Source organism: Gorilla gorilla, chromosome 19 (genome assembly GCF_029281585.2).
Source record: "Gorilla gorilla gorilla isolate KB3781 chromosome 19, NHGRI_mGorGor1-v2.1_pri, whole genome shotgun sequence".
Taxonomy (NCBI): Eukaryota; Metazoa; Chordata; class Mammalia; order Primates; family Hominidae; genus Gorilla; species Gorilla gorilla.
Genome location: NC_073243.2, coordinates 91746409 through 91760125, shown reverse-complemented (window position 1 = coordinate 91760125; position 13717 = coordinate 91746409). Strand labels below are relative to the sequence as shown.

Genomic DNA, 13717 nt, shown 5'->3' with positions numbered 1-13717 from the left:
AGCATCTAATTGTAGTAATATATTAAAATTATATTAAGCAAGATATTTTACTTAGAAAGTACTTAAAATATAAATATAAATAAATCTATATTTTATCACTATACTCATAATTACCACAATGAAGCTTCATCAGTCCTCAACAATGTTATTGCACATAAAATGAATGGTGTTCTAAATTATCATACTGAGGTCATTCAGTTCACTGTTTGATAGGTAGCAAAGACTTCCTACTTTGAATGGGTTTCTATTTCCTCTTTATTACAGAAATTCACTAGAGTGAGAAAGATGGAAAAAGAGAAATCAGTGGTGCAGTATGCTAAATTCTAGGATGTAGATATGGATTAATTATGACAAAGTGATAGATTAATAAAATAGTTCTGCCTGTAAGGTGGAAGATGATGATCATGACAATTAAATCAGCACTTCCTAAAGCAAGAATAGTGAGAGCTAAAATGTCTAAATCTCTTACTGTTTGCCAGGCTTTATTCTATGGCACTTACATGAATCAATTCACTTAATAGGAACACAGGAACACTTCAAGATATACTATATTATTATTTCTACTTTACAGATATATAAACTGGGGCACAGCGGGATTCAAGTATTTTGTTTAATTGGTCTCAAAAGTTAAAGCTGATAAAGCCACTGTATATTCAGTTCAACATTATATTGGCTGCCTTAGTCAAAACAAAATAGAGAAAGGGAGTCTGTATTACTAAACTATATTCTAGATTTAAGAATATTTAAGAAATTTCATTGGAAAATTTTAAATGACCAATGCAATACACTGTTCTTTCCGGGCAAGGCCTATGTTTATTCTGATTATTTCACATTAGAGATAATAGTCTGAATGGTATTAATGTGTCTTAAATTGTTCTTGAAAAAATGATTAGATCAGCTGTAGCCAATTATAATCCAAAATAACTGTCAAAGCATGAGAGCATGTTTCATTCCATACATTAGCAACACTGGTTTCCCTTGGATTTCAACATTTAAGTTTCAAATGATTAGCATTTGATCTGCTATATTGATTATTCTCCTGAATTACCATTCTTATAGCAAATTTAGATTTTCATATATAATGAGACAGATACTGTAAATTATTGCTGGGTGTCACTGGCCATTAAACAACTAGATAGTTGATATATCACCACAACTTTAAGAGGAAAATTGCACACCCCATGAATTAAAATCTGAAAATACTTTCCCATCACTGCCACCACATAATGTAGTCTAAGGAGTGAAGTCAATTGGAAATTTGTAATGTTTTATCTGTGCAAAGCGCACAATGTATACAAGAAAGAAACATCATGTATTTGCTGAATGTTGTGTGATTCTCCCAGGTGTTTCTATAATACTTCCAAAAAGCAGTTATTTGCAAGAAAATCAACTATAACTTGATTTAATTTGTAAGTTACTTTGAAATCCTTCTAAAGAATTTCCAAGTCATTGAGGCTACAGGAAGGATTAAAGAAAATGAAATTAACTCATAAGGGCTAATCATATTTGTTTTCCAGTTTAAAATGTGTAGATTCATGACTTCAGCTGCTTTTTAATTAAATCCTGGTTTTTTGTTGAAAACTGTGTGAGCCCACACTGTTTGTTACTATTTGTATTTGTACAATAGATATTTACCACTCTTGTAGGAAACAGCAAAAACTTTCCTGCTCAAGAGAAAAGATGAAAATGGGGGAGCAAAACAGGTGCAAGACACAACCAGATGGAAATTATTACCCGTTAGCTTGCAATCAGCAGCATAGAAGAAAATACTTTAAAAAACATGAAAAGCTAAAGTTTTCTCTTCCTGTTACATGAGGCTAATATTTCACTCCTGCACTTAAATACACATGTCAGCAGGTCTCCAGCTATGCGAGGAAAATTCTGATGATCATACAGAAAACAGAATCATTGAAAAGTTCATGCTGAATAGGAAGGCTGAATTTCTGCCTTTCTTCTGTTAGTAAGCTGCTGCAAAATTTTCTGAAAAATAAAAGTAGCTCAAAAATTCAAAACAAGACCACAAAAACGAAGGCTCAAAAATGTTTTGTTAAGGTCACTACTATCATGGCATAAACTCTACCTTTTATAAACACTAAATGCACACGGAATGTGGGCTTCATAGTCATTGTAACTTCACTGCCAGCAGAAAGCTTAGAACAGCACTGTTGATCCCTCCCCCTCTCACAATGAAGTATGTAGAGAAATAAATTGTATTAGAAATAAAAAGCAAAAGTGAAAAGGGTAATATAATTTCTTGCATTCTTCTCAAAGCAATTTATGTAAGAATCTCAAAGCAATTCTGGCCCACAAGTGCCTAGTTCCTTCAGGGAACACTATCCACAGATACATGGCTTTGTCACCAGCAAATATCACACCTACACTCCGCTGGTTTAAACCATGTCATTAGATGTAAGCCTTTGAAAATTTAACACATCGCTTTTCTTTAGTTTGCCCTGCTGTTTTTCTATTTTTTTTGTAAAGAATTTGGAGGATAATATGTGAATGCTATTTAGGAAATAATAGAGATGCCTTAGTAATGATCCACAAAATGTTATGTTTCATTGAACACCATCAGGTTTTTATAAAAAAGAAAACAGATACGTTGCCTAAATATAGAGAAACTATTAATTCCTAAAATCAAAAGAAGTTTTGAGTTCCAGAAATGTGTTAATTTGATACCTATAGTTTCTCAACGTGACCGATTAATATTAAATTAATATTTGCTTAGTAACAAATTATTTAAATGCCTCAACTTATTATAAGTTTTACTCAACTTATTCCCATTAAAGATTTGTCTTTACTATATTCCTACTGGTTTAGATGATTCTACTGAATATTTCAAATGAGAATACATATGAAGTATATACCAAGTACGAATGTTTGACTATTTTAAAAGCAGATTAAGCCTTGTGAAAATATCAAGATATTTTTCTAATTCGATATGAATACAAAGTATATATAATACATATATATCTATACATATATATATATATTCCCTATATAACATGTCTGAAAGAAAGAAATTTATTTCTATACCATAAGGTATTTAGTGGAAATTATTGCATATACTAGTATTTCATCATTATACAATATTTTATATTCTTCTTTAACATTTTAACATTATGAGCTATTGAAATGTAACGTCCTCTAAATTTAAAAATACCTATATATATTTATATATATAAATGTATTATATGTATCTTCAAATATTTTATATATATGATGTTTCCTATATATATTCATTTTTGTATTTTATATAATTGTGGATCATTTATTTTCCAAAATATATGGGGACTCCAGTCTACTGTAGTGTCATAAACTAGGGAAATATAAGGAACATACGTGATCTGGAAAAGAGTAGAAGAAGATGCCTCACAGATTCTGCATCATCTAGACTATGCGCCTCTCAGATTTTCCACTGTGGGGAATTTAACTGACCCATAGCCGCAGCTACTGTGCTCTGAAACGCACCCCAGGAGAACGCTGGAGGCTGTGTTTCCCATGGTTTGCTGGCAGGCAATACTTTAGGCAGGCCTGTACGTGAGGGACAATTTGGCCCCAACAACCTTACCAAATGTATAGTCTGAGACCTTCTTTCCCTCTCTTGTTCAGCAGTCTTAGACCTATTTCACAGGCTGATAACTCCCCCACATTCCTCTCCTTTAAGCTCCCATTATTTCCCCAGTTCCACGCAAGTTAGTGTGCTACTGACAATTGCACGAAACGTTCCATTAAAGAATTTACAGGTCGGCCCGTCGCGGTGGCTCACTCATGCCTGTAATCCCAGCACTTTGGGACGCCGAGGCGGGCAGATCACGAGGTCAGGAGATCGAGACCATCCTGGCTAACATGGTGAAACCCCATCTCTACTAAAAATACCAAAAAATTAGCCGGGTGTGGTGGCGGGCGCCTGTAGTCCCAGCTGCTCGGGAGGCTGAGGCAGGAGAATGGCATGAACCCGGAGGCGGAGCTTGCAGTGAGCTGAGATCGCGCTACTGCACTCCAGCCTGGGAGACAGAGCGAGACTCCGTCTCAAAAAAAAAAAAAAAAAAAAAAAAAAAAAGAATTTACAGGCCAAAAGTGAAAATGAATATGATATCTACTTCAGTCATGTATTTGTGATAACTATTAGGAGAAACAGACATGTACATACAGTAAAAACTATCCAGACAAATATATATGTATAAAATTTTATGTAAGGATACAAATCATAGTTAATATAGCTGTTCCCATGGGGGAAATCAAGTGTGGCTGGAAAGAAACCTCCAGAGAATACTCAGTATTACTGAAGTGAGGAGCACATTTTTGAGAAAGGGGAGGTAAGAAGAATCCAGTCACGATAAAGAAGAAACATTTTTGTTTTGGGGGAGGGAACATCAGGATATTTCTATTTTTGTTGCTTGTACCACAGGAAATGTGTAAGTTGGAATATTTTAATTACATAAAAGTAGATCAATATCTTCAAGATGTCTGTTTGTGTTCTGAAGAGAAAGAATCGCGCTGCAAACAAGCACAGCATGCCTTTCCATCTGAGGAAGCCAGATTTAAGTAGGAAAACAGGGTCTCTAACTCAGTTACATCTAATACAAGCTGTGCAATTACCTTGAGTACCAGTCTTCTTACTGAGAAATACAATTGCTGTGAGGATTAAAATAAATCATATTCAGAAAACTTCTTAAATCCCTGACCTCTTTTATTGACCAGACATACCCATACATTTTACTCTTTGTTAAGCTATGTTTGCATCCTCCTCCAACACTAAAAAGAGAGAAATTGAAAGTAGGTTCATTTGGTAACAGAAAAATTGAAATTCTGGTTGTGTTTTCGTCCAAGTATGCTAGAATGTTAAGGCCTGTGAAAGCGGGCATTTGTGTTGCTTTTGTTTACTGATGCATCCCAAAAATCTAGACTATCCTCTGCCATATAGATAGTGCTGAATAAATGTTTTGAATTAAGAAGAAAACAAAGAGCTGTTCTTAAAGCAGAAGAGCTTGGTTGATGACTATATCCTATATAGCAATATCTGGTACATGACTTAAAGAAGTATTAGATTGGTTTGAAATACTAGATAAGGAATTATATTTGTAATGGTCCAGGATAAATGTCCAATGCTCAGTGTTCATACGTATGAGGATTGCAGGAGTTTGCCATGTAAAATCTGGTGTTAGAGACTGAATTGACAGAGAGGAGGATGATTTGTCACTTGTTATCTACACTGAATTTTTAAAGTTGTCAGGGATTCAGTGTGACCAAGTATGGAAATAAAAGCTACACATGAACTGAATAAACAAGGATACTTCCTACAACACATCTGCATACAGTGCAGTTTGTATTTTGCCTGATAATTTTTTAGACAGGCTTAAGGAGGAAAATCTGGAGTTCAGAAAGTACACTGAAAGTAAATGCAACTAAGAGTGAAGTATTGGCTCAATAATACAACTTCGTGTGTGTGTGTGTGTGTGTGTGTGTGTACGTGTTTGTGTGTGGATGAGTGTGTGTGTGTTCTCTTGAATTTGTGAAAAAATTTTGAAGTTGACTAAGTGATTTGGTATTTTGTATATTATGCTTTATTTGAGATACAAAGTGTTATCCACTGTAGCATATTCATCTTATATGTAGAATATATGTTTGAGTGGGTTTATGTTTAGTTTTTCTACAATTTCCCTCTTATATTCTTATATTTCATCGGAGAAAAAAAAAGACTAGCTATCAAATTTTTAAAAGTAACCTTCCATGAAAAAAGCTCCATTCTCATATTCTGTGTCTGTCTTTTTTATTCTGTATTTACAGAGTGTTTCCATTGAAAATGTCTACATGGACCTTTGTTTAAATGAGAAAGATTTCTGTATGACTGCCTATGACATGAATCAATTTTTTTAAAATTACAAGGCCAAACTTTGATTCTGTTGTTGAGGCAGACTTCATGCTGAGCACTGCATTTGATTCATACCACTGAGACAATCATAGTTGATTCCCTTCATTTCCTCATGACCCAAGGACTCAATACCACAACCTCTTCATAAGACTCTCTCCCTACACTTGCTCAACCACTGTGCCCCAAAGCCATCTACCAATTCAATGCAAACCCATTCAATATCCTAATGGAATTTTTTATAGAAATAGAAAAAGAAATTCTAAAACGTATATGAAACCAGAAAAGATCTCAAATAGCCAAAGCAATCTTGAGAAAGATGAACAAAACTGGAGGTCCCACACTTCCGGATTTCAAAACGAATGACATAGCTACAGTAAATTAAAATCAGATGGTCCTGGCAAAAGACAGGCATACAGATTGATGGAACAGAATAAGGAGTACGGTCATAAACACAATGTATAAGGTCAACTGATCTTTCACAAGGCTGTGTAAAATACACGCTAGGAAAAGGATAGACTTTTCAACAAATGATACTGGGAAAAGTGCATATTGTGGTGTGAAAGAATGAAATTAGAACCTTTTCTTACACAATATACAAAAATTAGCTCAAAATGGATTAAACACTTAAGTCTAAGACCTGAAACTATAAAGCTACAAGAAGAAAACATAAAGAAAAAGGCTTCATGAAGTTTGTCTTGGAAAAGATTTCTTGGATTATCTGAAACACATAGGCACCAAAAACTAAAGTAGAGAGGTGGGATAACATCAAACTGAAATACGTCATTACTGCAAAGGAAACAATCAACAAAACAAAAGGGCAACCTACAGAATGAGAAAAAGTATTTTTAAATTACATATGTGATAAAAGGTTAATATCCAAAGTACATTAAAAAGTCTTTTCCAATTTGATAACAAAAACCAAATTTCCAAGTTAAAAATTTTCAAAGGACTCGAATAGACATTTCTCTAAAGAAAGCATACAAATGACCAATAAATATATTAAAAAGATGCTTTAACATCACTAGCCATTGGGAAAATAAAAATCAAAATTACAATGAAGCATCACCTCATACCTGTTAGGATGACTTTATCAAAGACTAAAAAAAACAACAAGGCTTGCCTAGTAGGCAAATTGAAACTTTTGTGCACTTTTGATGAGAATGTAAAATGGTACATGATGAAAACAATATGGAATTTTCTCTAAAAATTGAAATAGAACTACCATAAAATCTAGTAATTTCACTTCTAGGTATTTATCCAAAAGAATCGAAATCAGGATCTCAAAGATATTTGTAATTCCATGTTCATTGCAGCATTCACAAGAGATATGGTTTGGCTCTGTGTCCCCACCCAAATCTCACATAGAATTGCAATCCCCAATGTGGAGAAGGACCTGATAGGAGGTGATTAAATCATGGGGTGGTTTCCCCTTTGTGGTTCTTGTGATAGTGAGTGAGTTCTCACAAGACCTGATTGTTAGAAAGTATGTAGCACTTCCCCCTTTTCTCTTTCTCTCTCTCCTGCTCCACCATGTGAGGACATGGTGTTTACTTCCCCTTAGCCTTCCACCACTGATTGTAAGTTTTCTGAGGCTTCCCCAGCCATGCTGCCTGTACAACCTACAGAACTGTGAGTCAATGAAGCCAATTTTCTTTATAAATTATCCAGTCTTGGTAGTTCTTTACAGTAATGTGAGAATGGACTAATACAACAAGATTCAAGGTAAGGAAGTACACTTAGTGCCTGTCAGTGGATGAATGGAAAAAGAAAATATGCTATATACAACAATGAAATCTCATTCAGTCTTAAAATTAAAAAAAATGAAATCCCATCATATGGGACAACATGGAAGAAACTTGAAGACATTATACTAAGTGAAATGAGCCAGTCACAGAAGGGCAAACACTGCATGATTTTACTTAGGCAAGTTATCTAAAGTAATCAAACACATGGAAACAAAAAGTAGAATGATGATTGCCAGTGGCTGGAGCAAATGGGTAGCTGCTGTTCAGTGAGTATAAAGTTTCAATCATGCAAGATGCAGAAATTCACTTGATCTGTTGTACAGCACTGTGCTTCTAGTTAAAAATGCTGTATTATATACCTAGAAAAGCATTTGGAAGTAAATATCATGTTATGTGTTTATTTTTACTACAATATAAAATAGTTTTTAAAGAGAATTTGTGTTATTATTGTTATTACTAAGTTTATACATTACTTTAATAAAAAGTCACTTGAATCAAGGTTAATAAAGTGGTTTGTGGATACATAGTCTTCTCCTGTGGATAAGGGATAGCCTTGCCTTCTCCTGCTGATCACGGTCCCTGACAACCTCCTTCTAGGTCAGTATTGGCTCACGCTAGTCTCCCCAGTGGGCCTCCCTAGGACATTTCAGTATCATCACATTTACTACAGAAAAGTCTTTTTTGAGTAAAGTCACTTCTCAGTCTGTATCGCTAAACAGCCTATTAATGTTTGTCAACCTCAGTTTGTTTCATCTGTAATGATAACAGCTCTCCTATTCACCTCACAAAGATACTATGAAAATAGAAAATAAAAGATCACATGAAGAAAAGTTCTTTGAAAACAATACACAAAGATATGGTGCTATTATTTTTAAGAAAATGGCTAAAATGTCTCTGAGTTTCAAAGGAATTATTCTATCAGAAAAGACATAAAATAGAGTTTTTTGTGATACGTAAATTACTGTGGTATTAAGCCACTCAAATGAGGGCTACTATGGAGCTTATCTTTACAGTGCTGCAGTGTTCTGACATGTTTCCTTGGCATAAACCAATGTATAGGCTACCATATATTGATGAATCAGCGCTTTTGCAACTACTGAAAAAACAATTCATTGTCCACACATTTCTCTATCTCTGACACAAATCAAAATGTGTTACCTTCCAGGAACAGTTGAGTTTGTCAGCTTATCATCTTACTAACTTCCAAGAACAAAATATGAGTTTGTAAGTTGTGATTCATCAGAAACAGTATTTCTAAGTTTTGTTAGTGATTGCTCTTACATTCGTGTATTGACTTAAAGAAAATTTAAGAAACATATAAGATCTTAGAAAATAAATGTTGAAGCTATTTTAAGGATTGATAGGACACAGCAGTTTTTTTCCCCTAGACTCTCAGTGCAATCATAATACACTCTTTTCAGGATGTTTGCCAAGCTATGACTTATGAACTCTTTGTTTAGAATTGATCTTCTATAAAGGAAGAGGTCAGCAGTTAGGTTTGAAAACAATCACCTGGCCATAGTTGACTGGGCTAAGAGTATACTCTTGAGAAATGAGAACACAATAAGGTACTCAATCCTAAACATCTGGATTTTGGATTCAGAAACAGTTCCTATATGTAGCTTAAAGAATATATGATATAAAAATGAAGTACCTGTTGATCAGCCTTGCTCCATTATCTAGAAAAGGTTGATTGAGACAGAGAGAATGAGAGAAAGATAGAACTAGCTATAGTTCCAAGAAAAATAAGAAAAAAATATAGACCCAATATAAATGAAAAAATATCCCCCAAGATATATCTATATCTTTATCAATTTTTTCAGTTATTTCCAGTTTGTTTCTGATATCTGACTAATTTCTGCCCCTAGGTTACATGCTATTAGAAAACATACATTAATTTTACACAATTTGCTTTTTATCTGAACTTACGTTCTATTACAAGCAATTGACAAAAATTTCCTATTAATATGCTGCATGAATCCAATTCTTGTTAAGCAATAAAGAAACAACATACTATGCACCAGAGATGCTGGGTGAGATTTATAATGATTTGGTCCTTTAAGTTCCTTTAGCCAAAGAAATGTGAGTGGATTTGACATGTACCTCTTATGATCAGAAGCTTAAAGAGACATCAGGTGATTGGAAACTTACTATTTCTTTGTTGCTATCTATAAAACCAAGATAAACCAAGTAGGCGGAGCTCCTTCAACTTTGGTCCCAGATAAGGAGAGCCAGAGATTACTCATGAAGAACATAAAATAAGAGTTAAAGCAAACAAGCAATCACCAAACAAATAAAACTTCTACTGATGCAAGCCACTGATATTACGAAGTTATTTTTATTTCAACATAAGATATGCAAAGCATACTGATAGAAAGAGAAGTAAAATACTGATAATAGGTTACAGAATGGGATAATGTTTGAAGAATTATATAGGTCTCTAAAATTGGGCACTAGATAACAAATATGATTGTTTTGGATGAATCGGTGAAAGTACAGGGAAAAATGATTTGTTAGATGGGTATTTAGAAAAGACATGAATATAGAGAGCTAGTCTTGGTGGAAAGTACCTATACAGATAATAGCTTAGTGCCAATATTATTATTATTATTATTATTATTATTATTGAATGTGTTTGGAAAATGCAAGTAATATATTTTAGGGGAAATCAGAGGCTTCTCTATACAAATACTCAGATGTAAAACATGAAAGGTAGTATACTACAGTTCTTCCCCTAGAAAACCAGAACCAAAATGTGCATGTATATACAGAGAGTGAGAGACAGACATTTGTTTTAAGGAATTTGCTTATGTGATTGTGGAAGGTGGCAAGTTCAAAATTCTCTGGGCAGTCTAACAGGCTGCAGATTTAAGGAAGAGTTGATGTTGCTTCTCCAATCCAAAGGCAGAGAGGTATAGTTCTCTCTTCCTTAGTTTTTTTTTTTTTCACTTACGACTTTCAACAGACTTTCATCTCACCCACATTATCTAAAATAATCTGCTTTATTCAGTCTAGTGATATAAATGTTAATTTCATCTAAAAATTACCATCATGGCAGCAATCTAGACCAAATATCTGGCTACCATGGCCTAGTCAAGTTGACCCATAAAATTAGCCATCGCAAGAAGACTGTAGGAGGGACTTCTACTTATTTTAATAATTGAGAGACATTGAACAATTTTGAGTCGGCAGGCCTATGATAAGAGATTCGTGAATAATCTAATGTTAACCTCAAGAAATCTGTAGTGAACAGACTCAGTTATTTTTTACTTCAATTTCTTCCTTTTAAAAATCTCATATCAATATAAGTAATATTTTATTCCTTTTCAGAGCAGACTCATACAGAATCCCAATCACTTCTATCTCCTATAGGCCTTCTCTATATCATTTTCTTTTTATCACAATTGCATATTTAATTACTCAAATCCCTTTACTTCTTGAGATAACTCAAGGACTCTTCATTCCTATTTTCTTGTATCTAATTTATTGTCAAACAAAGAATAATTTATTGTGTCCTTCCACTGTTTTACTGAAACTACTGTGGCAAAAATAACTAATTACTTCAAAACAAAAATCACTTCATATCATTTAAAAAAAATTTTTACCTTATATAAATTATTTGCAGAATTTGATCCCATTGTCTAATCCCTTCTTCATAAAAAGTCTCCACTTTCTTTTTAAAAATGTATTCTTCCTTCTTCTCTTGCTTAGTTTTGGGCTGCTTTTTTGAGAGTTTGTAAAAAACAAAACAAAACAAAACAAAACAAAAAAACAGTAAATATTGCTCTGAATATTTTTTAAAGCAAAATATACTCAACGTAAAAATATTGGATATGCACAATGACAAAAAGCTATAAGACAAAATAATTATCTGTAGCTTCATCTTTCATTGCTAATATTTGGATTTTATCTTCCAGTCTCTATGCAACCCACATATATATTTTTAAAAGACCATTATACTATCAATATTGGTAATATAATAATTAAATGTTTTGTTTTTACTTATATTAATATGAGTACGTATTTATTCAATAAAATAAACAGAAGCAGTCCACTAAAAGCAAAACAAATTGCAGGTAATAGCAATTTGAAGTTCCTAAAATGAACAATCCAGTCTATTGTGTATGTACATTTGTGTGTCTGTATGAATCCTCTAGAAAAAGTATACACATATGTATACCCTATTAGGAAATAGAACTAGTTATCAAGTGCTTTAGACTTTGCAGTTTCATTTAAAATATAATGAACTTTATGCTATATTGATTTATGTATTTTTACAACAATTAATGGTTGTATAACTACACCACTTTAAGGATATATTTTGTCAAAAATCTATTGTTTTTCAAAACTTGGGTCTATTACTTTACACTTTATTCTGTTCTAATGATCTACTTCACATATAGCTTTACAATAAAGTGTTTTTTTTGTTGTTGTTGTTGTTTTTGAAACGAAGTTTCACTCTTGTTGTCCAGGCTGGAGTGCAGTGGTGTGATCTTGGCTCACTGCGACCTCTACCTCCCGGGTTCAAGCATTTCTGCTGCCTCAGCTTCCCAAGTAGCTGAGATTACAGGCAGGCACCACCAAGCCCAGCAAAGTTTTTGTATTTTTAGTAGAGACGGGGTTTAACCATGTTGGCCAGGCTGGTGCTGAACTCCCAACCTCAGGTGATCCACCCAGCTGGGCCTCACAAAATGCTTGGATTACAGGCGTGAGCCACCACACCTGGCCAACAATAAAGTCTTGATGTCAGGTAACAGAATTTATCTAAACTGCTGCTTCTTTTTCAAAGTTATTATAGCTATCTTATGGCTTTTACACTTCCATAATTTTTCCACTTCTTAAATAAACTTATTTTGAAATAGATTTAAATTGATATAAAATTTTGAATATACTGCATACAGTTCCTATATTTATCAGTTTTCTCTATTATTCATATATTTTCTTAATAGGGTACATTTTTCATAATTAATGAACCAATACAAATGCATTACTATTAACTACAGTGTATAATTTTATTCAAATTTTGTTGTTGTTTTTGTTGTTGTTGCCTAATGTCCATTTCCTGGTCCTGGATTCTATCCCCCACCTTTACTATTTTTGTGACTTTTCTGGTTTTAATTGAGCATTTTATATGATTCCATTCTGTCTCTTCTCCTGGCATGTAAATTATTTCTCATTTTTATTAGCTACTCTGGAATTTATAATACATCTTTAGTTAATTAATTTAAGTCCACTTTCAAATAGCACTAAGTAGCCTCAAGTGTAGGTCATTCCAGAATATTCCAAATTCCTCATGTTCATCTCTTGTGATATTACTGTTGGCCATTTCACTTCTTGATATGCAAAAGTCATCAGGTTATTATCATTGCTTTAAGCAAATTATTAAGTTTTATATAAATTAGGAGTAAAAACATTATTTTCCTTTCATTTATTCCTTCTCTACTTATCTTTCTCTTTATGCAGAACTTTTTTTTATTACTAGGCAGTCTGACAGTCTGCAGATTTAAGAAAGAGTTGATGTTACATTACTAATCCAAAGGCACTCTGGAAGAAGAGTTCTCTCTTCTTCGAGGCAAAGTTTTCTCTTCCTATATTATTTTCTTTCTGTCTGGAGAACTTCTTTTAACATTTCCTGCAGAAAATGTTGGGCAGGTTTTCTGGCATTGAATTACTCAGTTTGTATTACTTATCATTCATTTTTGAAGGATGATTCCATTTGTATTAGTCTGTTCTCACACTGCTAATAAAGACTAAGACTGGGTAATTTGTAAAGAAAAATAGGTTAAATGGATGCACAGTTCCACATGGTTGGGGAGGCCCCACAATTATGGCAGGAGGCAAAGGAAGAGCAAAGTGACATTCTACATGGCAAAAGACAAGTGAGTGTGTGTGGATGAACTGCCCTTTATGAAACCATCAGCTTTCATGAGACTTACTCATTATCACGAGAACATCATGAGGAAAAACCTCCTCCATGATTCAATTGCCTCCCACTGGATCCCTCCCATGACACGTGGAGATTATGGGAGCTACAATTCAAGATGAGATTTGTCTGGGGACACAGTCAAACCATATCACCATTAAATACAGAATTATA

The 13717-nt window shown here is 33.7% G+C and overlaps 1 protein-coding gene across 2 annotated transcripts in view; it reads right to left on the bottom strand.

Annotated features, from left to right (window-relative positions):
- Positions 1–13717, bottom strand: part of CDH18 (cadherin 18) — a 1104389-nt gene that overhangs the window by 645482 nt on the left and 445190 nt on the right. The gene's annotated exons all lie outside the window — the stretch shown is intronic.